The 26,122-nt window shown below is 51.6% G+C and overlaps 1 long non-coding RNA gene across 2 annotated transcripts; it reads right to left on the bottom strand.

Annotated features, from left to right (window-relative positions):
• Positions 1 to 408: 408 nt before the first annotated feature.
• On the bottom strand, positions 409 to 7,966 carry LOC306815741. Of its 2 annotated transcripts, XR_013777458.1 has the most exons (4): positions 6,098 to 6,214; positions 5,485 to 5,562; positions 4,011 to 4,156; positions 409 to 444 (listed from the first exon to the last, which is right to left on the bottom strand). It is a non-coding gene; the product is annotated as an uncharacterized lncRNA (long non-coding RNA). The 2 variants fall into 2 exon arrangements; XR_013777457.1 differs by lacking the exons at positions 5,485 to 5,562; positions 6,098 to 6,214 and adding an exon at positions 7,638 to 7,966.
• Positions 7,967 to 26,122: the final 18,156 nt, after the last annotated feature.

The following is a 26,122-nucleotide window of genomic DNA, read 5'->3' as shown; positions in this document are numbered from 1 at the left end:
CATTCACAGCAGCACTGACAAATTTCTTTACCCAGGAACAGGTGTCCAAGTGCCATGCTGTGAGTAAGAGGATGGTTCCCAGAAGCCTCCTATTGACATGGAACACTTCCCCACACACTCTGTACTTGATTACCCCACGCTTGCTGGGAGAAAAGGAACAAAATGCACTGCAGAGCCACTTGCTAATTCCTGATTGGAGTACAAGCATGGCAGAAACACCATTTTCCCCTCCCTTTCCAAGGCTGACATGTGCCATGTCCAGTTGCCAGAGACAGACACCTCACACCCAGCCCTTCTGTTCTGCCACCCTGAGGAGGGCCCATGTGGAGGAGCCATCACACACTGGGTACCAACACAGCATTCAAAAGTATGTCCAGAACTTGCTGAAGCACTTGGATCACCCACAGCTCCTGCTGGAAGTTTTCCACAGTGTAACAGTTTATTCTGTGGGCAGGAAGAGAGCAAGAAAATTAATTAAGGCAAAGTCAGAAGCAAATACTCCTCCTGAAGTGAGTTAACTACACTAAAGCAGAGTTGTGAGCAGGCCAAGTCCATTTTAAGGGCTATACATTTTCTCTTCCACAGTCTTGAAAAGGAAAACGAAGAGACTTTGTTCTGTATGCATATTGTCCACCATTTGTTATTGTCTGTCTATTGATGCTTACTTGAAAAACAAAATTTAATTAAACCCCACAGTACTGCATAGCCTGCCTTTGAAATATGCCTGCATTAGTGGATCATTACAGTAAATGAAATACAGCTTCATATTGGATTTTTCAAATAATGGCCTAAAACTGTTACAAATTAAATAATACTCCTGCAGAGGGAAATTAAGAGACAGCGTTTTTAGCAAGGGCAAAGAGATGTTTACAGATGAAGTCTGAAATGAGACATGGAGGCAATGAGGCAGAGAGGTGCCACAGGGCTCCTCCAGACCTGGTTGGGAGGGTTTTTTGTAGAAATTAGACAAGGAAAGAGTGTGCCATGGCCAGGCACATGGAAAGGGCAGTGTCCCCAATGTCCCAAGAATGCCAGCATGACCAGAGTTTTGGGGTGTGCTGGCACAACCTAGAGACAGGTGTTTGTGCATGGGGGAGAGCTCACTGCAGCCTTTGCATGTCCTTTGCAAACCTGGCCAAAGCAGCAGCAGCCATGGAAGTGAAGCCTCGTAACCACTGGAAGCACTGAAAGCCTGGACACCCAGTGGCCAAGGAAAGGGATGCAGGAAGGTGCTGTTATGACAGGATGAGAAACAGGAAAAAGGAGAAAAGCAACAGGAGCTTTGTTATCTCGGGGTAAGTAAAAGCACAAGTGGGTCAGTGAGTCAGAGTTGGGCACAACAGCAATGCCTGATGTGGAGCACAGCAAAGTAAGTGAATATTGCATGAGCCTCACAGCTCTGGCTCCAAGAGATCTTCTCCTTAATAGCACCTGGGCTGATGCCAAGTGCTCTTTGACGATTTATTTACTCCAAGAAATAATTTTCCCTAAATAGGAGGAGCCCGTTAGTGCATCCTCCTTCACGTGAGCCTGGAGAAGGCTGAACCTGCAGCTCCTGGGGCCTCATCTCCATGGTGATGCACCAACACACACACACACTACTCCTGCAAGAAGGCAAACTTCCTCAAAGGAGAGGCTGAACATCCCCAAAGGAAAGGCAGAACCTCCCCAAAGCAGAGGCTGAACATCCCCAAGGGAGAGGCTGAACATCCCCAAGGGAGAGGCAGAGCTGTCTCCTGACAGCCCTGGCACAAAGTCTGCTGCAGGTGTTGGCAGGCAGGGCTTTCCTGAGCAGCAGAGCACATCAGCCTAGGAGCAGCTGGAAACAAAGAAAACCTTGCAAGGGCACCTCTGGATCCATTTTATAGGAAAACAGCAGATTTCCAGCTGCTTCCCATGCCAGGAAGCAGCGACTGAGAGACAAGTTCCTGTAGTTCTCATCAGCTTGTGAATCAATTATTTATAGGAAGAAGGTTCAGCATAGAATCATGGAAAGCTGTCAACTTGCAGCCCACGCAGAGCTTGCTGCTCTGTGAACCAGGGACTCCTCACCCCTGCATGGCACAGGACTAAAATCAGCAGCTGTGGCACGAGGGGATCCATCACACCACAGCAACACGAGCACTGGGACCCCAAGGCACTAACAGCACACAGCAACAACCACAGGGATCCAGGCAATGCAGCCCAGGATGCTTCCTAAAGGAAAAATCTGGTGGTAAAAGGGCACTGGGAGTCATGTGAAAGAGCACTGGGAGTGATGTAACAGAGCTGGCACGTGGAGCAGTTGGGGAAGCAGACTCTGACAAGGCTCTGTGGGGCCAGACTATCGAAGGCAAAACAAGCACAGCACTCAGGCACCAGCCCATTGCTCTCCTACCCCCACACCAAAGCCTCTGTAGGGATCTACAACACCTAGCCCCTCATCTGCACACCCCCAAATCTCTCCCATCAGGAGATTCTGGCTCTGTGCTTCTCAGGCTGGGGCAAAGCCTCCCCTGACACTTAAGAGCAGCACAAGCATCTTGCACAGAGATTGCTGAGAGGGGGGAGCAATCTGTGCCACAAGCTCCAGGCAGTGGGAGCATGCCAAGAGCAGGGCAGGCAGAGGTTAAAAACGAGCAGGCTTCACACTCCCAGGCATTGCAGGAAAGGTGCTTATCCCCAGCTCTCCAGCACTCCTGAGAACACAGCCAGGATGAGCTCTGAGCATTTCAAACACACCAGAGTGCTACTCCTCGTTTGCTGGAGCAAATAAAGGGACTGGGATGTCCCAAAGGGAGGAGGGGGAGCAGCACAGGCACCCCTGGAAGTGCCCTGCTTCTGCAGTTCAAGGTTAAACACTTGCACTCATTCCTGAATCTGCCTCTCTCTAAAGCTGCACCAGGTAATTAGAATCATTATAACTATTATTAGACCATTATATTATTATAGCATTTTTGCTACACTTGACATCTGTTGGCTGATAGATTTAACTGGTACATAAGAAATAACTGTGCAGAGATTTCTTGCAAATGAGCAGCAACAGGGAAGACATTAAAGCATTCTGCATTCAAAAAGTTAATTTTATGGAAGTACGCTCAAAATAAAAATTCCAAAATTAAGTTAAACCTTTAAAACCTCTCATTCAAGGAATTATTTAGGCTTAAAGTAGGCAACCATTACAAGATCCTGACTTTATTTAGATCTCTAAAGGCATATATGTTGCTTGGTATCTCCTTCAGATGAACATATACATCTTCTTCCCATCTGCTCCAGAGATTTCTAAATCATCCTTCCATCTTCCTTTCCCTCTCTCTGCAGCAGGCACTTGAATTATTTGGGCAGAGTCTGACTGCACAGGGAACCAGTATAATCAGGGCTCTTACAACCTGCTGTCTGCAAATCCTATAGAATTATCAGCAAACACACATCTAGAATAAAATACAGCTTCCTGCAGCCCATGAAGCCCAAAGGGCTTTGCAAACTAGACTTGGGATGCAATTGATCCACCAGTGAGATTCAGCTGTAATCCAGAGTGGAACACAACCTTTCCATCCATATTTAACTACAGCACACAGGGCTCTGGACAGCAGCAAGGAAGAATCCAACAGAAGCCATAGGAATGTTTTAGGGAGACTGAGTTTTTCCCCTGGAACTGAAATTAGGTCAGGGCACCTGCAGAGTTGGACTCAGTGATGCTTGTGGGTTCCTTCCAACTCGGAATATTCCATGATTCTGTGACTCTACCATCAGCCATGGACCAGTAGGGGAGAACAAGGAGGGCCCAGAGTCTCCATGCTGTTGATGGTGCCCCTGAAGCACAGCTGGAGTGAACAGCTGGGTACCAGAAGTTACCAGCCTGGGGAAGAGCAAGACATGAACACCACAGGGGAATCCTGTGTTGCCCTTAAATTTGGTTGGGCTCAAATTTCACCCCACAGTTACACCCATGTGCAAACACAAATGGAAAGCAGGTGGAGGACTTCCATTCTTAAACTTCAGGCAGCTGAGCCTAGCAGCTCAGTACTCACAGAACTCAGGGAAGGCAGAGCTGGTCCTGCTTGGGCAGTGAAATCTGTTTCAGCTCAAATAATTCCTCTTCCTGAAGCATCACTGAGGTGACAGCAGAGCCCTGGTGCAGTGAGGCATCCTGCAACCACTCCCACTGTGACACACACTAGTTAGGAATAAAAATGAGTGTCATTAATTTCTCCAGAGCAAGTAGTTTTATCTTGTCCAGAGGAGCAACCACACAAGGAACTTGGAATTGCTTGAGGAGAAAAATGTGTTTTTGCTACCTTTGTCACATGCAGACATGCTCAGCTCTCACTGAGGAGAGACTTATGGAGAAACAAAGGGGAGCAGGAGGTGCAGGACACAACTTCCCCCATGCACAGCCCACTGCTGTGGCAGCTCTGAGTGGGAAGCAGGATGAGGATTGCCAGAGCTGTTTCAGTGCCAGCCCCAGCAAGAAGCCTCAGGTAAATGAAGTTCATGAAAGCTCTTAAATGACCTAAGTCTTCAGAAGGAGAGCACAATCCCCCACTACAGAGACCTGCCCATCACACCTCTGACCAGCACAGAGCAGCTTTTCTCTCTATCCATCTGATGCTTTCAAAAGCCAGAGGAGCTGGGGCTGGGTAAGCTCACCTTAATGAGGCCCAGTGCTCATTATTAACTAAGAAAAAAAAGACCAACTAAAGCAACTCCACCCCAAGCACCTGAGGGGTGGCATCAGCAATTCCCTGTCACCACAGGAGCAATCCCTGTGTATGGGCCCTGGGAGCTCAGCCCAAGTCTGCTTCTGTTCATCCTTTCCATTAATGGTTTGAACAACCAAAGAGAAGGCACTTTTATAAAACCTGAAAGGATGTCCAGGAGTTAAGAGCTGGAAGCACTCTGGAGGTCATGATCAGAATTGATAAACAGAAGAAAAGTTCCCAAAACACCCACAAATCAATAGAAAGAAAATCAAGGAAAACAATGCAAAGAAATGCACTTGGAAACAGCACAAACAGAGATCAAGCACACAAACAGTCCAGGAGAAAACTCTCCAGACAGAGGGAACCTGGGGAAAACTGGGGACCAAACTAAATGTGCCAGCACTGTGTAAGATCCAGAACATAAAATACCCAGTTCTGGGCTCTGTGCTGGGTGTCACCTCTGAGTCCCAGACTAACCAGAGGGTTTGGGCAGCCAGCAGAGCAGTCAGCAGTACAGAACATGCTGCCCCACAGCAGCTGGGGAGGGGTTTCTCCATCCCTGCTGCCTCCAGGGCTGGAACCAGCTCCCAGGTTTTAACAACCTGCCATGGGGCTCCCTGTTCTATGAAGGCAAGAGACAAACTGGCTGCTCAGTTTGCTGCACGGGCAAGTTAGATGAGCTCAGGCTCTCTGAGGACATTTCATCATCTTGGGATTCCATCAAGGCCCAGAGGGAGCTGGGTCCTGTCCAGATGTGCACCACCATCCACCACTGCCCAGCCTGGAGCTGAGGATCTCTCACCTGGCTCAGAACAGGGCTATAGACAAGGAGGCTGTTCCAGCCCTGAATTTCATTTTGGCATCCTCCATCTGGCTATTCCTACAGCAGTGACAAAGGCAAATGAACTAATTCCCCTCCCCAAAATACAAGAGAGCTTCTCATCCTGCTGAGGGGCACCCACACAACCACAGACCCAGCACCACTGTGACCATTTCCATTATCCCTCACTAAGGAAGTCATCAGGCTCCATTTGCAGCTCAGAAGCCAGCAGGGAATAGGATGCTGCCCTGTGGAAAGCCATGGCTGCCCAGTTTTCCTCCTCTCCACCTATCCCACAGGGTTCCACCGACCTCTGCAACTCTCTGAAGCCCACAAGGGCCATCACCCAGCCTTGCCTACCCCAGACACCTCAATTTGAGTTGTTGAAAGCCACTGAAGCCATTGCCACAAGGTGTTACAAAGCAGGTGACACCAGAGCACAGCTGCACCAAGCCCAACCAGCAGCTTGGCAGAAATCCAGCAAGGGGGCCAAAGCTACAAATCTCATGCAAAAGCAGGGCCTAGCTCTCAGGAGCATTTGAGATTTCCCACAGACTAGGAGGGATTTGGGGTTTTGCTGAGCTGCCTCATGAACCGCAGCCAGAATGGATTTGACAAAGCCTCGGTGAGCAGGAGCCTTTTCCCTTGGCAGGGCTGCTTCCCAGAGATCCCCAGCCTTGTGTCACTTCCCACTGCAGGTGCTAAGAATATCTGCCTGTTCATAAAAAAAGTAGCAACCAGCTATTGAGAACGATTCACCTCCCTCACGAGCAGAGCATGGTTTCTCAGAACGCTGATTGGAAGAGCTGAGGTGGGTTAGAAAAGCCATGGAGGGAGTCAGTAGCACAGAGGATTAGCACACAGAGAGGATGACTATTATCCCTAAATTTATCCCAATAATCCAACACCTCACAAATTCTCAAGGTATGGATGCTGCTTTCAACCCCACCTGTCAAGCAGAAGCAGACAGGTTTGGGGATGCTGGAGTTTATCATGTGTTTTATTGCTCAGGCTAAAGGAATTCTGATGTAAAAATGAAGGAGGTGGTGACAGTAGCACCAGTCCTGCTCTTGTGCTGCTTCAGGACACTGAAAGGACAAGACTGGTTTCAAAGGCTGTTCTGACAGTTCACCAGGAATTGTTTCCAGCTGATTTCTTCCAAAGAATTGTATTTGTATCCCTTCAATATACTAAGTACACGGTCACACAGACAGCAGCCTCCAGGAACTCACAACACTGCTCTCTCACCTCTGGTAGCTGGACTCCTACACTGTAGTTTCTGGGACAATATTTTGGATACTTCCACCATAGAAATGCCCTAGAGGCTGCTGGAAAACAAAGTGGACCAGACTGGATCATTTTAAGGCAGAAAAGAGAGAAAAAGAGACGTCCATCCCTTAACAATGCTACTCCCAGAGAACAAATGAATTCGAACAATCACAGAACACTGCGGCAGCACGCTCGGTAAATGACAGGGTGTGTCATCGTCTTGGAACATCCTCTGGAGACTTATCTGCACTTAAAAGGTTCCTGCTGGGCTGTGCACGGAGCAGCCTCTTGCACAGACAGCTCCACTACAGAAATGTCCCTGCAGATTATCCTCCTTTGGCAGGCAAACTGAGCAGCACCGGTGCAGGCAGCTCTGCCTCTGCACCGCACTAGGACTGGGTTAGTTCCAGCAGAAAAACACTGCAGAATAAGTAACTTGGCCCTAAGAAATTGTGTCTGCACAACTTGGTGTCGACTCTGACCCTGCTGAAGGTGGGCGGCATCAGAGCTCTGCCAAAGATCTCTCCTAATGCGAGTGTTAGCCAACCACTGCGCTTAAGTATTTTAAGGCAACATTCCAAAGTGTTTATATACAAAAGCCCCTTTGCTCAGCGTTCCCTTCCTAGCCTTGTGCAACGCATCGTTTTACCAGTTCTCCAGTCAGAGCACCATATGCAGCCTTGTACCGAAACAATTAAACCAGCTTTAAAATTCAGACCTCGTGTTACAGAGCACACTCATTTTAATATCCCAGAGTTACTCCAGCATGTTTTTATTCCACAGCAGCCTGGGCACACATCAGCCCAGAGGTCGCCCAGCCTCGTGCTGCAGGCAGGACCAAACCGTGCCCTTTGGAGGAAACTTACATGTAAATATTTATGTTTAAAACGCGTCGGTGTAAGGGATCCCTGTCCTATGCGAAGCACCCGTCACAGGCCCGCGTTTGCGGTCCCTGCTGCAACACTCCGGCAGGGACCGGTCCTGCCAGCCCTGTCCTAACGGCCCGGCCGCTCTGAGGGGAACCGGGCCTGCGGGCCGCCCCAGCCCGGCCAGGCCTCACCGCCGGCTCCGCTGGCACAGGGCAGCGCAGGAAAGTCAGCGGCCGGTGCGCACAGGGCCGGGAGCAGCACTGCGTCCCGGACCGCGGGTGCCTGGCCCGGAGCTCCGGTCCGGCCCTCACGGGGCGCCAGCACCGCCCCCCCTGCGACCCCCCCACCCCGACTCACCGCTCCGCACTGCGCACGCTCTGCCCGCCCCCGGCCCCGCCCCGGCCAATCAGCGCCCTCCTTGGCCCTGCTCCTGCCCTTGGCCCCGCCCCGCTCAGCAGCACAGCCCCTTGGCCACACCCCCGGCCCGGCCGTTCGGTCACACCGCCCTTGGCTCCGCCCCTGGCCCTGGCCCCTCCCGTGCCCTATGAGGCGGCGGCACTGGCCCGGCTCGGCCGTGAGCTGGCTGGGTTTGCCTTTGTTCCTTTGACCCGGCCTGATATGAGCCGTGTCTCTTGTCCCGGGTCGGGCCCCGGCCTCGCTGGGCGGACAGGAGCCTCCCTGGCTGTAGGAACGGGCTGTCCCGGGCAGCAGCCCCAGCCTGGAGCATCGCTCCCTCAGGAAAGCACTGACGGGACTGCCCGGCTGAGGGCACCTCTCTGCATCGTGTTAGGACAAATTCTGGAGAATTTTCTCCATGGAAAGGGTGGTCAGGCACTGGAACTGCCCAGGGAGGTTTGGGTCCCCATCCCTGAATGTGTCCAAGGAATTCCTGGATGTGGCACTCAGTGCTCTGGGCGACAAGGTGGGGATATCTGGGATGGGTCCTGGGGATCAGGAGGGAATATTCACAATGATCTGGAGATGTGGCTTTACACATCATATCATCCCTGCTACAGGCTACTTCACCACCTCGTTTATTTTTCACAGGTTTTGAGGAAAGTAGTGAGGTTTCAGGTAGGTACAAGGGTGTAAATTCTCAGCCTTGGCACCCCTGGCTGATGCTGAAATGAGGTGAGAAAGTCAGAGAAGGCACAGGGAGCTCACTGTTCCCCTCACCTCATTCACTCAAAGCCCTCTGCTGATTAAAATCATACCAAAGCATTTCCCACCCCTCTCCGACTGTGATTGTGTGATGGCATTGCAGAAACGATGGAAAATCGACAGCCACGAGCTGTGCAAGGGCTGGGCTGTGGCTGAGGAACAGGCCATGGGATCCACTGCACAGCAGCCAAAACCAACCTGCCAGCCCCAAAATTAAACTTGCAATGCTTAATTATCCAGTGAAAGATGCTCAGCGACATCAGGGGACCTGTCCCTGGGCCACTGTCCCCACGGCTCTGCTCACCCATGCTGTGTTTCACTGCTGGCACCCACAGAGATCCTGGAGGCAGGAGATTGACTGTAAGCAAATCTCAGCTCCCCTTGCCAGTAATTGAATATTTTCAGTCTTTCCAGGTTGGTTGTAAACATCTCAAAAACATAATCTGGAATCAAATCCCTCAAAGCCTGTCAGGAGTGCACCAGAGCTTTATTGATGCTTATGATTTTTGTTGGGGTTTATGGTTTCTCAGGCAGCTACATGATTGCTGCCTGGGTTTAATGCTGGCTGTTAGATAGGTGAAAGCACTGCTGTACTCCAGCCTCCTCCTTCTCCTTTTGGGCTCCACACACCAGGCAGGACTGGCTACTTGCAGCCCAGGAGCCAAGTGTCAGCTGGGGGCACTAAGAAGAGGATTTTCTCCCTGCTTGTCTCAGGGCACAGCAGCCACCAGGCAGTTTGGGAAGCTTCACTGAGATGCTCAGTCCATCCAGAGAGGAGCACTGCTGCATCCCTGGACAATCCCAACCAAATCCCACATCTGAAACCATATCAAAGAGATAAGAAAATAAGCTCTGCATGTATTACCTTCTGCATCTCAAGTTCCTCTGGTCTGATGGGGTGGAGGTTTTTTCCAAAGGTATTAGAGAAGATGGGTGTGAGAGAGTAATTTGGGACTGGGAGTAATTTTTCATCAGTATACTTAAAGACAATCACAGCACTAGGAGGGAGGCCTAATTGTGGAGTTGTGTAATTAGTTTTTATGTCACTGCAATTATTCTGTTGGCTACATATAAAGAACATGGGAAAATGCAGCACTTAATTTTAAATCAAGACTTGATTCTCTTTTAGTAGGTAATTGATGTTGATCACATCACTTAGCAGCGACTATAAAATGTGCTATTTAGATTGTAAAAGGATGGAGAAAAGGACTAAGCAGATAGGTAATTGATGAATTGGTGGGAGGCAGCAGGAATCCTTCAGCTGGCTCTGTTTGCAGCTGCTCCTGGGCTTCCTTAGTGCCCAGGGTGTTAATGAGCACAGAGACCCTGTCCTGGTCCCACAGCTGTCCTGCACTCCTGGTTAAAATGCTTCCTTTAAATTTTCCTCATGGAATTGATCCCTCCTGGTTAAACCCCCTCTTTTAAGGAATTCAGATTTTCCTCATGGAATTAATCCCTCCTGGTTAAACCCCTTCCTTTAAGGAATTCAGATTTTCCTCATGGAATTGATCCCTCCTGGTTAAACCCCTTCCTTTGAGGAATTCAGATTTTCTTCAGGAAAAGGTGTGTGGGTTTGTGCCCAGGACTTCTACATGTTCATCTGGAAGCCACCAAGCTCCTCTCCTCAAGGCTGTTTGGCTTCTCCAGCAGCTCAGCCTTGGCAAAATGTCACATGTCACAAATGAAATTACTTGACTGGTGCTAAACACCCCCAGAGGCATAATTGGACATAAAAGTTCAAAAGCAAAATTAAGTCACAAGATGTCATTGCTGTGAAGCCTTGCAGTGGTGCCCCTTGACAGTTAACTCTGAGTTTTTAGTGATTTTTTCATACTAAAAGTACCTGCAAGTAGTTTTAGTTGGGGGAATACCAGAGAAAAGCCATGGATGCTGTTTAACACAGCAAGGCAGAGCCATCCAGAGGGTTCAGTTGCCCTTTTCCCTCTGAGGGATGCCACCACCAGAGAGGTGTCTCTCCTGCATACAAGGCAAACTCCACAGGCTGCAGGAGAGTCATGAGGTCACATTTCCAGGTGGCAAGCCCAGGCTTTGCAGTCCACACTTGCAACAAAATAGATGGATTTGTGGCCAGACAAGCCACTGGATAAAGTCCTACCAGGATTTTTAAGTGAAACACTTTTCCTCTCCAGCCTTTCCTTCCCCCCAACCTCTTTTGTGTGCTGTAGCAAAATATGAGATGGAATTTGGGCTCCAGTGGGTGTTGTTGAACAGCCTGCCCTGGCCAGCCTCACTGGTGCCAGAGAGCTGCCCATGGCCACTCTCAGTGCTGACACAATGAAATGTATTTTTACAGCCCAAGATGTGAGTCATGACCCAGCCTGGGTTCAGAGCAGAGGGATTTCACAGTACATGTGACTCCAGAGAGGCCAGAGGCTTGAGATGGGATGGCATCACAGCTGCAGAGTTTCCCCAGTCACTTTAAAATTGCTTTTTCTCACCCATTTTGTGTGCTGGGACACGAAGGCTATTGCAGGACCTGTTCTGCCATGTCAGCCTCTCGGAATTGTGAGGATCAGATGGGTCCAGCTTGCAGCCTCTTATCACCACCAGCACAATCCTGTTTCATTCACTGCCAGAAAAAGACTCATCCAAGGGCTTTTGCCATCAGTCCCTCGGGCACTGGAGCCATGAGTGGGATGTGATGAGCCAGTGGCCATCCCTACTCTGGGAAGGGCTGTGACAAGGGAGGATGCAGCAGGAGGCTCAGGGCTGAGCTGCTGCCCATGTGGCACAGCTGGGGGTCAGCATCCCGCTGGGTGACAGCCCCTGATGGCTCCTCTCCTCTGGGCCACTTCCCCGGGCCAGCTCTGTCCTGGTGGGAGTTCCAGCTGCGGGCAGGAGGGCGGGCAGAGCCTGGGGTGAGCCTGGCCATGCCGGGTGGCTGCAGAGTTCCTCTCGCAGGGTCCCTGGGCTGCCCCCGCTTGCTCCTGCCCGATACTCAGGATTCAATCAGTGATCAATTCCCAGCTCTCCTCCGGAGCCAGGCACAAACGAGGGGAAAGCAGGGAGGAGAATAAAGCCCAAAGGGAGATCACAGAGAAGAGGGGTGTGAAGGGAAACTCAAGTTTTCAGCTGTGACCAGGCAGGGACAGTGACCCCAGGATGCTTTCTAGAAGCTGTCATGCCAAATGACCTGGGCAGGGCCTTTATGGGTGCCCAAGCAGGGATTTGGGTGAACAATAAAGTCACCAGCACAGAGGGCCATGCAGACAGCAAGGGGACAGTTCAATCCCCTGCCTCCTCCCCATGGAACAGACCCTGGTCACAGACACACAGTCCTGCTTATCCCTCAGCAGAGTCAGACTCCCTTGGTCTGGGGCAGTCAGTCCTTCCCAAGGCTCAAGGTTTCAGATCACTGAAAATCCAATGGGCAGAACCCACCTCTGTATCTCTGGCTGCCTCCCCAGGAGCCACATCCTGGCTGCTACCTCCTCTTATCTGTGTTTGGAGCATCTCCACATCACAGCACACATGGGCTCAGGAGCAAGGACAGGGACAATTAATGAAACACCTCTCTAAGGTGGAAACACAGGACCACCCATCTCAGCAGAGTCACACCACTGAAGGACAGGGGATGGTTATGAGCCATTATTCCCTGCACAAACAGGCTTTAAATCATCATCCATCACCAAGACCTAGCTCTGGATGTTCCAAAGGTGTCCAGCAAAGGCTTTGTGGCTCCTTTCTATCATGTGTGACCACAATGCCCATAACCTGGAGATCCTTAGGGAGCCTCCACGCCCACACTCTGCTGCTGCTCTGGGAAGAAATAAGAAATCAGCCCTGTAAAACATAAACATGACCAAAGGTGCTGCTTTAGGGTCTCAGTTCCATCTCTCTGGGGTGTGATCATGAGGGCAGGGCTCCCCAGCTACCCCACCCTCCTGGTATGGCACAGGAATTGGGATGTTATGGAGCAGCAGTGCAGTAATTGAAAGCCTTTTTCCTTCTGGAAGCCCTTCAGGCTGCCAGTCTCAGCTGAGCTTCCACTTGCCAACACTTTTTCATTTTTTCTGTTTCATCTCAACTTTCCATTGGGTTCCTCATCCATCTGAGCTGCAATGATAAATATGGAAATAAAGAGGCATTTACACCCTCTCTCCTGGGTTGGTTTTGTGTACAAACAAGCTGTGCTCACAGCATCCTCCTCTCCACAGTGCTGGTTGAGGAGCAGCAGGGTGTGCCCAGCACTCAGCGGGGAGAAGGCTTTGGGGAAAATGAGTGCCAGCCACATCCCTGGGTCACTGTGGGGAGAAAACTGCAGCAAAAAGGATGGGGCAAGCATGGCCCACAGGGACTTGTGTAAAGGACTAGAAGGGAAAGAGCAACAGCTGAAGAGATGGATGTGTGAAGTATGAAGAAAGGTTCTAATTTGCACAGAATCTCTTAATCCATTAATCACAGGGACATTTGTGTATGAAAACCTCCCTCTTGTTTAATACTATCTCAGGTTTGTCCAAGAAGGTAATGGCTGTTTGGCAGGGGAGTGGGAGGGGTGAGGTGGGACAGGCTGAAGCCATGGGCTTGTTTCCAGGGAGAGAAGATCAGCCCTTAGTGTGGAGCCAGCACAGGAATGAGCAGTGATGGAAAGCACTGGACATGGCAGCCCAGGAGTAACAGTGGCACTGGGGACACTGGTTACATGAAGGAGAATGCCCCAGTGCCTCTTGGCTCTTTGGAGGTTGCCTTCAAAGGCTGGAAAAACCTGCCTGGGTGCCTGGAACAGAGAGTTTGGGGGTTTAAGAGCAGATTAACATCTTCCCCTCCACCACAGTCCCCTCCTCTCCATTCACACTACTGCAGTGTTCCTGCCCTTGCCCTGAAGAGCTGAGGGAGTGTGAGGATCACCCTGGAGGCAGAGGGAAGCTCTGGCAGCATAACATGGACTGATCCATCCCCTGATCCTCACCTGATGCTTCTCTCAGGCTTAACCTGTTCTGCTTTAATCCCATGAGCTTTCCTGGCATTGCACCAGACCAGCCAAAGTCTCCTCATGTCCCATGATGGTCTCACAGACCTCAGACTTCCCTGTCAGTCAGCAGGTGAACATAATATCTACAAACCCTTCCTGAGCTGCTCCCTGCTTTCCTCAAGGGAGAAAAATAGGAAAAAAATTAGTATGCAGCTTCTTCCTTGAGAAATCAATGTGATCTCAACACACTGTGAAGTTCCCTGACTGTTAGAGATGCTGAACTGGTAAAAACTAACCCTCAGAGGAGAAGGGCTAGGGAAAAAACAAAGAAAAATAAATTCCAGTGACTAGACAAGGCTAAAATGTTGCAGAAAGCTAAACTGTGAGGGCTGGGGCTTGTTTGGAAGTCCCAGAGTGGAGAGGGCTGCACTGGCCAGCTGTTTATCACCCCACCAAGAATCAGCTGTAATTGTTAATTCTAATTAGAGCTGTTGGGTAAAAATATAATCAAGAGTTTCCATTAGAGAAAAAATACATTTAATCTAAATCAAAAATTTAGGTTTTTAAGAAAGGGGGTAAATGTTGAAAATTTTGTAACAACTCATTTCAGCATTTTCAAGATAATATGGGATGCATTTTTGCTGTGAAACACATCATCAATTCAAATGTGTTTTATCTTACAGTCTGAAGAGTAAAAAATAGTTTTCAAATCAAAGCAAAAATTGTATTTTTAGGCATTTTCTTTTAAAAAACCTATCTGGGGGTTTCTGTCCTAATTAAGAATGATATTTTTTTTTCCTTTTTTCTTAATGGAATAAGCTGTTCCTAGTTAGCTCTGCTTTAAAACACTGGGTTGTTGTGTCCACTCATCTGTCCCCAGCACCTGATCCCAGGGGTCTGGGTGTGAGCACTGCCTGAAATCCCTGGGGTTTGAGTCAGGCATTATAAAGCTCAGAGAATTAAAGCAAGATACCTGCTGGAGCACTGGAAGCACACAGAGTGTTTGGTGGTTTTTGCAGGTCTGATTCCTAAGGGGAGCTGATTGTGGTGCCCACACTTGGGGCAAGGCAGGGTTTGACCCTGTGGTTGATGCCATGGGATTGCCACAGATCCCAGCAGGGTTTGCATCCTAGGGGATCCTCTCCACAGGATTAGCACATTTATCACGCTGAGAAAGTGGTTTAGGAACTGTTAGGTGAATAGCAGAGCTTGTGGTTTGTGATCTGTCTTCTGGGTAGGAGCACTGAAGGAGAGAGAGAGGACAGAAAAAATGGGGTTAAATAGGAGCTGGGAGCAGAAGGGGACACCAGGGAAGGAGACTGGGCCAGGGAGAAGCTCAGCAGGAGGAGAGGAGGGTGGAAGAGGAAGGGAGCAAAGCTGAAGGGCTCTGCCAGAGATGAAATAGAAAAAGAAATTGCTGTGCAGCAGTTTCAGCCCAAAGCAGAGGGAGCTGCATGAGCTCCACGAGTGCATTTTGAACCACAAAAACACCAGGCTCTGACAGGGCCAGGACAGCCAGGCAGGTGTGGAGGGGGAGAAAAGGAGAGAGGGGTGCAGGATCCCACAGCAGGGATGTGCTGTCCTGCCACATGCAGAGTGGCACTGCCCTTCCTGGATTGAGAGGAATGAGGGATTTGTCTTTACAAACAAGCTGTGGTTCTGCTGGTAGGTAAGACTAGCACTGAGAAATAAAAGAAACAATGGGATGGATTCCACTAATTGATGAATGGAAAAAGATATTTGCCTTTACAAATTGTAGGCTTGCTGGTAAATGAAATTGGATATTGAAAGATAAAAGAAGCAATGGGGAAACCCATGAATTCTCTAAGAATTAAAAATTAAAAGGGAGGGTTATACCTTAGAGGGGAATCTTAGGTATCTGTGAAGTCTGTAACTCCCAAGTACCTCAGCCAATAGGGAAAGAGAGAGGGAAATTAGGATAAAAAGGAGGCTGTGTCCTCCAAACATTTGAGAGATCCCACGGGAATGCCCCATGGCCTCTCCCTTTATTTAAATAAAGTAAAAGGACTCCTCTGTCCTTTTTGGACATAAAACTCTGGGGTTTGTGGATTAATTTTTTTGACAAGACCAAGCAAGGCTGCTCCCCAACTCCACAGTAAGGGAACAGCCTGAGCAGCTGTTTCCATTTTCCCATGTATTCCCCATGGTCTCGCAGGAAAAACCACAGGTCAGCTCGTGAGGTGTACCCTCTCTCCCTAGCTGGGGGACGTGAAGCTCTGACTTGGGGGCCTGTGACTCGTACTGGTGCTACGCTGATCTTCCTCACTTCCTCAATTCTCTCCATCATCTCCTCCCTCATATCCCTCATCCTATCTTCAACCTGTTGGAGGTCCCTGGCCACGGCAGAGACATTAGCCTGCATTGGGCCATTCATCATGCTCTTGAAATTTCTGAGTTTGTTGGCAACAGAACACACTGTCTCTGGGTGGTTATCAGCATTAATCATTGCTATGTAGGTGGTATATTGAGATGGACCCAAGGTTGCCAGATTCCATAACATCTGCCCTGTGCACTTGACCTTGTCAGGGTCATTGTCATGCTGTCCATCCCTCCCAAAGAGTACCTCTAATACTGCTGTCTCTCTCAGCTGCTGGATCCCTTCCTCAAGGCTCTTCCAGCGCATCCTATGGTGGTGCTCCTGCATTCTCTCTCTGTGGACAAACTTCTCTCTCACACTCATTAAAAGCTGGTCCCAGAGGGAAAGGAGGCCTTGCTCCCTTACGAATATCTGGTCCACACCTGAATCCTGGGCCAAGGATCCCAAATTCCTGGCCTCAGTTCCATCCAGTTGTACACTTGTTCCTGTAAGGTCCCAGACCCGGAGTAACCAAGTTGTAAAAGGCTCACGGCCCCGCCGAGCAATGTCTTTACGCAGGTTACGGAGACTATCGTATGAGAGGGACTCGGTGACAATCTCAACCTCTGGCTCCCTTGCTGGTTGTGAGGACCCTCCTTGCTGATCCCCATTATCTAAGTGCCTCGTTTTAATCTTAGATTTCCTAGTTTCCACAGGAGCAACTGCTGCTGGCTGTGGCTGCTCCTGTGATCCAGCTGGAACCTGGACAGATACAACATCTACGGGTTCCACTGCAGCGCCATCTGACTCTCCCTCTTTAGGGCAGGGGGAGGGTTTCTCACCAGCTGGAGAAAAATACTCCTTCATCATCTGGCTATGCTCCTTCAACATCTGACTCTGCTCTTTCAGCATTTGGCCTATATCCTTCACTAGAGCCCCCACCCACTCTGGGTGGCTCATTTCTGCGGTGGGCTGTGGGGCAGCATCAGGCTCTGGGGCAGCATCCCTAGTCCCTGGGGCAGAGGCAGGTTCTGGGGCAACATCCCTAGTCTCTGGGGCAGAGGCAGGTTCTGGGACAACATCCCTAGTCCCTGCGGCAGAGGCAGATTCTGGGGCAACATCCCTAGTCCCTGGGGCAGGTATCAGAGTTGTTGTCCAAGCCAATATTCCCTTGTTTCTGAATGCTAAGTAGAACAAGCCTACCAGCAACACCAGCCACTGTATAATAGCACTGGCAATTAAAACAGATCTGAAATCCTTGAGAACCAGTGGGGTAGCCTCAAAAAACTGGGTGATGGGTTGGGAGAAAATTTCCCTTGCACTCGTTATCTCACAGTAAATACCATTACTGAAATAGCCCCAGAAACACGCAGTTAGAGTACGATAGCTCCGGATCCATGCAACCGCTTCCCAGAAGAAATTAAAAACCCAGGAATTCCTGACATAATCAATCCACCAAACCAATCGGACAATAGCCACAGCAACCTTGGTGAGGGGGCCCAAATTCAAAAAAGGGCTTGCAAATCGGAGGGAGATGGCTGTGACCACATGGAACACAAACCAGATTAAACCAGACAACATATTGCCAGTTAAGAGAGCTGTTATTCCTGTCTTAACTCTCAACTCAGTGCCCTCAGGCCCCACGTTGGGCGCCAAAATCTGTCCTGGTTTGAAAGGACAGGTGTCTGCCAGTAAGGGCAGAAGTTTCCCTTTGGAATAGAGACTTTGGTTCCACTCCCCCCCCCCCCCCAAGTATTATAATTGTTTGAATCAATGACTCTGAGGCAGAGATAAGGGGGTGGGAATAACAGCTCTTTTACTAATGTATCTAACTGTACAAACAGAAAACAATAACAGTTAAAATTGCTAACAGAACGAAATAGATAACTCGGTGTCAGTCCCTTTAGATGCAAGCACGCTGTCTCTGTACTTAGTCCAGAGCCCGGATTTGCCAGAGGGCAGACAGGAACGGAGGGAGGGGGGAGGGGCAGCAGCGGCCACGCCGGTCTCGGGCGGGAACGGGCTCACCCTCACCGAGGGCGGCGGCTCCTCGCTCACCGTGTGTGTCCGGGGGATCAGCTGTGTCCGCAGAGGCAGGAGGCTGGAACGGGGCAGATGCAGGGCAGGTGATCGCAGAGGGTCTGGCTCTGCTGTGCTGCGAACGCGTGGCTGAAGAACCCGGGCGTCCTCCTCCTGGCTCGCCGGAAACGCGAGTGCCCTCCTGGAAGCCTCAGAGGCCCCTCCGGGAGCTCTTCCCACCCACCCCTTTTGTCTAGACCCATCAGAGACCCTGGGTGTAGCCAGGCCAGCGCCTTTGGCATGATAATGGGAAAAATTCTTTCAATTGACACAGTAACAGAAAACACTCAACCCCCAACAATGAGGTGACAGAGTGGGCTATGACATCACAGAGTAGGCTATGACATCACAGAGTGTATTATGACATCACAGAGTGGGCTATGACATCACAAAGCGGGTTAAGACATCACAGAGTGGACTATGACATCACATAGTGGGCTACAACATCACAGACTGGACTATGACATCACAGAGTGGGTTATGACATTACAGAGTGTATTATGACATCACAGAGTGGGCTATGACATCACAGAGTGGATTTTGACATCACAGAGTGGGCTATGACATCACAGTGTTCTATGACATCACAGAGTGGGTTTTGACATCACAGAATGGGCTATGACATCACAGAGTGGGTTATGACATCACAGAGTGAGCTATGACATCACAGAGTGGGTTATGACATCTCATAGTGGGCTATGACATTACAGAGTGTATTATGACATCACAGAGTGGATTATGACATCACAGAGTGGGCTATTTGAGGTCATTGAGCATTACAGGCTGTCCCTGTGACATCACAGGGCCAAGGTCTGACATCCCAGCAGGGCTGTGTGACATCCCACCAGGGCTGTGTGAGGTCACTGGGTTGGTCACTCTGCCCCAGCCCCCTCACAGTTTCCCCAGGCAAGTCCAATGCTGTTCATGCCCAGCAGGGTCCCCTGTCCCTCTGTATCCCCCTGCTCCACCTGGAGCCACAGCCTCCCCCAAGGATGTTCCACAAATCAACCCCAGAGCCTGACAGGGGACAAGGGGCCAGGCCTGTGTGACCAGGACACCAAGGACGTGGATTATCCAGGTCACTGGGGCTGGTTTGGGTTCCCCAGGGCAGGTAAGATGTCTGGCAGCTGGAGCAGGCTGAGGGAAGGGCCTCCAAGGTGGGGCTGGAGCCCTTTGGCTGTGAGCAGAGGCTGAGGGAGCTGGGCTTGTCCAGCCCGGAGCAGGGAAGGCTGAGGGGCTCCTCATGCCAGCCTGGCAGTGCCAGCCAGGAGCTGATGGAGAGCACAGAGCCAGGCTCTGCACCAGGGGCCTGGGGGAGACAAAACACAGTGAGTGGAAGGGGCAAGAAAGGAGATCAGACAGGACAGGGGAAGTTAAAATGAGTCAGGCTGCTTTCAGCATTTCCTCAACACCAAAATCAGCCTGATTCCTCTATCTACCACTGACAGCTTTGAAAATAGAGCATTGTTTGAGGTGTTCAACCCCCACTCCAAGCACAGCATCCTGATACAGCACTTGAACAGTGTTTCTACCTGTCACAGAATCATCTTTGTCTAAATTGGTTTTGTACACAAATCCCTTGTGGGTGGCAGACTCATCAGATCCTGCTGGGACATGGCACAGAGCTGAGGGAAGAGCTGTGATCGTTATTAAATTGGATCATGTTCAAATTTTGTTTGTTAGCAGACAAGAGAGACATTCCTGTTCCTCTGAGTCTCACAAGTTCCTGAGCCCAAAGGACACAAACCTGATGAGTTCTGGTTCCCAGTGCAGGGGTGGCCCTTGCACCTCCCTCCATCTCCACAGCAGAGCTCTCCTGTCCCAGAAAGTGCCTGGCACTGCAGGGATGAAGGAAACAGGACAGGCTGTGGGGATCAGGGGCAGGGCACAGGCCAGGGATTTGGGGTGGCTTGTGAGCCCAGGGCAGGAGCCAGCCCTTGGCCTTGGGGAACCTCATCCCATTGTCCTGGGCCCACGGCTCCAGCCTGTGCAGATCCCTCTGCAGAGCTTCCTGCCCTGCAGCACAGCCACACTCCCAGCCAGCCTAGGCTCACCTGGCATCTGACTGAGGGTGCCCTCGATGGCCTTGTCCAGATCAGCAAGAAAGAGACTGAACTGCCCTGGCCCCAATCCTGAGCCCTGGGGACACTCCTGGATGTGGCTCCACTCCCCAGAACCCCTTGGGTTGGACTTCTCTTATTTATGGAGCTGTGCCTCCCCTTGGTGTGTTTGCTGACAAGAAATGAACATCCCTCTGTGTCTCGGGCAGCTCCTTCTGCAAGGAAAGCAGGTGGGAGTTGGTGCCAAGGAGCTGAAAGCTGCAGGCACAGCATGGGCTGGAAGGAGCTCAGATTTGCACAAGTCTGCTCTGAGTGCCAGGGGTTGGATGGGGAAATGGTGGGGTGGGGATAGGGACAGGTTCAGACTGACTGTCAGACATAAAGGGTCTTGATTTTCATATCTGTTCAAAATGCATTAGGAGGTTCTTGGATTCAGTGTCAATTGCACAGATTGAACATATCAATGTATTAAAATGGAAAACAACCTAAACAGGATGTAAAAAGTTTTCTCACTGTCTTTGTAAGTACAACACATTCACTTTGAAGAAATTTCTGAAATCAGTCTAATGAACCACAACAGATATGAAATCTTAAATCAAATTATTCCCAGAGTCTTGGCTTGTTAAGATGTAGTGATTGTAAATGAGCCCTGGGGCACTGAATTCCTGAACTGCAGAGCTGAAGGCTGAACAAGCCCCTGGAGCAGTGAAATTCAGCAGCAGTCTCCGAGGTGCTGAGGATGTCAGCAGCCCCCACTGAGGCCATCCCTGCCCAGAGTCCCTGGGGGAATGGGCAGACAAGGAGAGCGTCCCTGGGGCTGGGGAAGCAGAACTCAGAGGCACCAGTGGCTCCAGGTGGAAATGGAGTGTGGAATGTGGCTGTGCAAGCCCTGCCTGGGCTGTGCCAAGCAGGACAGACAAGCCCTGACCACCATTCCCTAAACAACTCAGTCAAGTAGACATTTAAATGCAATTAGAGCTCTTTGTGTACCCTGAGATGGATGTACTGAACCCTTCTGTGTCCACTGGACATGAGGAAATCCTTATCCCCACTCCTCTCTCTGCAGGCACTGCTCACCTAGTGAGCCACAGAGGCAGTCAGGCATTTCTGTCACACAACACCCACCAGCTTTTCAGCCACAGGGGCTGGGGACAAGAAGGACTCAGAGACACCCTGAGGGGGCTGGGTTGGACTGGGAGGCAGGGGAAAGGAAGAGGGTCCTAGAGAAGAACTGTGGGAGCAATGGGGTGCAGGAGCTGCTGTGCTCCTGCCCCTGCACTGGGGTCCTGGCCCAGAGGCACAGCTGGGGCAGGGGCTGCACCCTGGGTCAGCCAGGAGGGTTCTGGAGTGACAGGAATGGAAGGCAAAACAGGCCCTGGATAAAAGGATTCCCTGGGAAAATTCCATGGGGCAGGGGTGTTGTCTGGGTTGTCAGTAGGGGCGCACTGGGCTGTGCTGGGACAGACTGGGATTGCCAGGATTATGGGGACCATGTGGGAATAGGGTCTGAGGCTGGCAGAATTCATGATACCCACAAGCAGTGTTTCCAGGATGTCAGCATTCTCTAAATCAGTCTCCAGAAGGACAAGGAGACCTTGCAGGTCCCTGGAATGTCCCTGAAGCCATCAAGGGACAATAGGACGAAACTGCCCCCAATTCCTAAAGAGGATGCCCTCCCATGCCAGCAGCCCACTCACCTCCCAGAGATCATTTTTAGTCCCTTGCACAAGTGCCTGGAAGGGGGAACAAAGGTTATCTCTCGACTGGGCTTTGTGGGGCTGTGGGGGAAAAAGGGTGCGGGGATCAGGGTGGAGGTGGAGACAATGGGTTGGGAATTCAGGGCCTCCAAGGAGGATCAAAGACACTGAAGTGGGATGACCTGAAGAGCCCAAGGGACTGGGCTGAGGGTGGGGAAGGGGCCCTATTGGATGCAGGGGAGAAATCCAATTTCTGGGACATGGGATTGCAAGGGAGTGGCTAGATGGAGAAGGAAAAAAAAGGACAGATGAGGAGAAAACCAACAGGAGTGGAAGATGGTTTGGGAGTAGGCAATGAGTCCAGGAAGGGCATCAGGAGAGCCCTGAGTGGCCAGGGAGAAAGGCAAAGGACTGAGGGTAAAAGGGGAGAAAAAGGAATTGGGAATGATCAGTGGGAAGGCATTTGAACAATACAACAAAGAGAAAAACCTGGGGAGAAGATGTCTGAGGAGACCAAAAGGATGGGATGGGAGGCTACAGGGCCAGATCATGATATCAGGCATCACCTTGGCCTGGACTGGGGGCACAACAGGATGGAGAAGAGCAGGGTCACACTGAGCACAGCCACCTTCATCATCCTCTCACACTGGGCAGAGCTCCCTGAGGCTGCAGCAGGGCAGGAGCACCTTTAGCCCTGCCAGGACTCCTCCCTGCCCCCTCCCCAACAGCCCCCAGGCCAAAGCCCAGCCTGGCACAGCCCCCAGCCCTGGCCACAAGCCCAGCCCTGGACAGAGTCCATCCCAGCTGCTGCACAGATCCAGCCCCTTCCCTGGCATCTCTCCAGCCTCCTGCATGGGGCAGCTGCCCCTGCAAGGGCCCGAGGACCTCTGGGGCCAAGGGCTTGGTCAGGGAGCCAAAGGCAATTGTAGCCCTGCTCCAACACAATCCATCCTCCAGCAGTGCCCCAGAGCCAGATCCGTGCATCTCCCAGGGCTCCTCCTGTCCTGGAGCTTTCCCTGCAGGACACTCCAGAGCTGACCCAGCCCCAAATATGGCACGGGGAGAGCAGTGGGATCATGGGCAATAGGATCAGCCACACAGCTGGGATCTCCAGGCCATGGGTATGGTGATCACCTGCAGACAAGGCTGAGGCTTTGGGAATTGCTCAGGTGTAGCACTTCCCACATCCACAGCACCCCATTTCCCAACCCAGCAGGCACCAAACTGGTCCTGTCTGCAGCCCCAGAGCAGAGCCCAGAGGGGAATACACCCTGCCCTGCCTCTCACCCTGTCACAGCTGCAGCCACTCTGCCCTCTCAGAGCTCCTGGTCCCTCTCTGCACAGCTGCCCCACACAATGAGTCCCAGGGACCCCGTCCCCAACAAGGCTCCAAGGCCACCCCTGTCCCAGGCTGGGACCTGCCACAGCTCCCCAAGGGCCCTTGTCCCCACAAAGGGTCTCTGCAATGCCCTGGCCATCAGAATGCCAGGGCTGTAGAAATCCAGACACATGGACACACACACAGAGCTATAGGTTTGCTGAAGGGGTTTATTGATCATTCAAGAGAAATTTCTCAGGGCACAAGGGAAAACAGGGGAGTCATTCAAGGATGATCAACCCCTGATGCCTCTGCAGCGGCTGCACACGGATGTCACCAACTCTTGCAATCCTAAAACACAGAGCCCAGAACGTGACCCACCAGGAGCCACCATGACAGGAGAGGGGCCTTGTCCCAAGCCTCTCTCTGCTGGCACTGCTGACCTACCCATGGAAAGCAAGAGCCAGGCACTTCTGCCACAAAGGACCCACCAGCTTTGCAGCCACAGGGGGACCCTGGGCATGGGGTCCCTGGGAAAGATCTATGGGGCAGGGATGTTGTATGGGATGTCAGTAAAAGTGCACTGGGCTGTGCTGGGAGAGATTGGGATAGTCTGGGGTGTGGTGGCCATGCAAGGGGAAGGGCTTAAACTGGCAGAACTCATGGTACCCACCAGAGGTGTCTTCAGGATCTCAAAATTTTCTAAATCCATCTGCAGAGAGATCAGGAGACCTCAGTTGTCACTGGGATGTGCCTGGTGCCAGCAAGGGATGGGGGACTGAACTGTCACCCCAAATCCCTGAGGGGATGCCCTCCAATCCCAAACAACCTCACCTGCCACAGATAATTTTCAGTTTTTCGCAGGAGTGCCTGGGAAAGGAGAACAAACCATGGTTCTGGATTGGATCATGTGGGTCTGTGGGGCAACAAAGGTGCAGGGACCAAAGGGGTGGGGGGGGGGGACAGGAAAAGGGATGGGAATTCAGGACCTCCAAAGGTTGTGGTGAGGCAGGAGGGACACAAAACACTGAACTGGAGTGAACTGGGGAGGCCAAGGGACTGGGCTGGGGATGTGGAAGGGGCCCTGTGTGGGATGCAGGGGAGAAAGGAATTGCAGTGTAGGGACATGGGAGTGAAACAGAGGGGGTTGGAGTGGGCAGAAGAAGTGGGACAGAGGAGGAGAAAAGACTGGGACAGAGTCTGTGAGTGCCAGGTGAATCCAGGAATGATGCCAGGAGACAGTACTGCAGTGGCCAGGGAGAAAAGCAAAGGACTGAGGGGAAAAAAGGGAAAGCAATTGGGAATGATCAGTGGGAGGGCATTCATGGACTCTGGGTAGGACAAAGAGGAGATCCCAGGGAGATTTGAGAAGACACCAAGGATGGGAAGCTACAAAGGATGAGATGTGGGGACACCATGACATTGGGGCCCCTCCTTGGCCTGTGCCAGGGGGCACAGCAGGAGTGAGAAGAGCAGGGCCATGCTGAGCACAGCCACCTTCATCATCCTCTAGCACTGGCAGTGCTGACTGAGGCTGTGCCAGGTGAGGAGAACATTTATCCCTTCCAGGACTCCTCCCTGTGCCCTCCCTGGGAGCCCCCAGGCCAAAGCCTTGCTTGGTACAGCCCCCAGCCCTGGCCTCAAGCCCAGCCCTGCACAGAGTCTGTCCCACCTGTAACAGGCATCCAGCCCCCTCACCCATCATCCCTGCAGCTTCCTGCATGGGGCAGCTGCCCCTGCAAGGGCCCAGGAACCTGCAGGGGCCAAGGGTTTGGGCAGGGAGCTGGAGACAAGTGAATCCCTGCTCCAACACAATCCATCTTCCAGCAGCCCCCAGACTGCTGGGGGATTATGATCACCTGAAGGTGAGGCTGAGGCTTGGGGAATTACTCAGGTGTGGCACTTCCCACATCCACAGCACCCCATTTATCAACCCTGCAGGCACCAAACTAGTCCAGTCTCCATCCCCAGAGCAGATTCCAGACAGGAATATCTCCTTCCCAGCCCCTCACCCTGTCACACCTGCAGCCACTGAGCCATCCCAGAGCCCCTGGGTCCTGCTCTGCCCAGCTGCCACACATGGGGGTGCCAGGGACCCCATCCCAAACAAGGCTCCCATTCCAGCCCTGTCCCTCTCTGGGACTTGCCCACAGCTCCCCAGGGCCCTTGTCCCCACTCAGTGTCTCTGCCATGCCCTGGCCCTGGGCCCAGGCCAGCAATGGCCCAGAGCAGGATGTGCCCATGCCCAGGGCTGTGGGGGAGCTGGTGTTTGTCCCCAGGCAGCCACTGGGATCAAGCTGGACAAACAGAGGTGCCAGTCAGGGGGACGGATGTTGGTGTTCTGCCTGCATCTCTGATGAGCCCTGTTTACCTAGGGCCTGGGACCAGGAGGACATTCAGCATTAGGGGTGTCCAAGAAATTAAAATCCCCTGAGAAGTGGTTCCTCAGAGCTGTCCATGACTTCAATTTATGTTTGACATTCCACAACATTAATGAAGGCTTTTGCTTCTCTCTATCCACAGGGACACTGCAGATCCAGCAAAGATGTGTTGTGGGCAGTTAGGCAAACATTTCAGGTGACTGCATTCCTGGAACTTGTCCAAGGAGCTGCAGGGCCCAGGAAGATTTTCCTGTGCAGTGCCCCAGGGATGAGGGAGCAGAGTGTCCCCATGGGGGATTCTTGAGCAGATGGAAAGTGCTCTGATGTCATTGGTGTGCTGGTCTGCTCTTGGAATGGAATTGAGGAAGTGTCCACAGGGTCCTGATGGCAGAACTTTGGCTGAGGACAGGTCCAGGTTTCCCTGGAGATCAGTGCCACTCAGGGGGATGGCACTGGACAGCCACTGGCCATGTGCCAACAGCCCAGGGAGAACAAGCTGGACGGGCACAGAAGCTCCCATTGTGGCCAGATTGGCC

The sequence above is a fragment of the Erithacus rubecula genome (assembly GCF_903797595.1).
Source record: "Erithacus rubecula genome assembly, contig: scaffold_206_arrow_ctg1, whole genome shotgun sequence".
Classification (NCBI taxonomy): domain Eukaryota; kingdom Metazoa; phylum Chordata; class Aves; order Passeriformes; family Muscicapidae; genus Erithacus; species Erithacus rubecula.
Note: the sequence above shows the minus strand (reverse complement) of the source record. Positions and strands in the feature narration are given on the sequence as shown.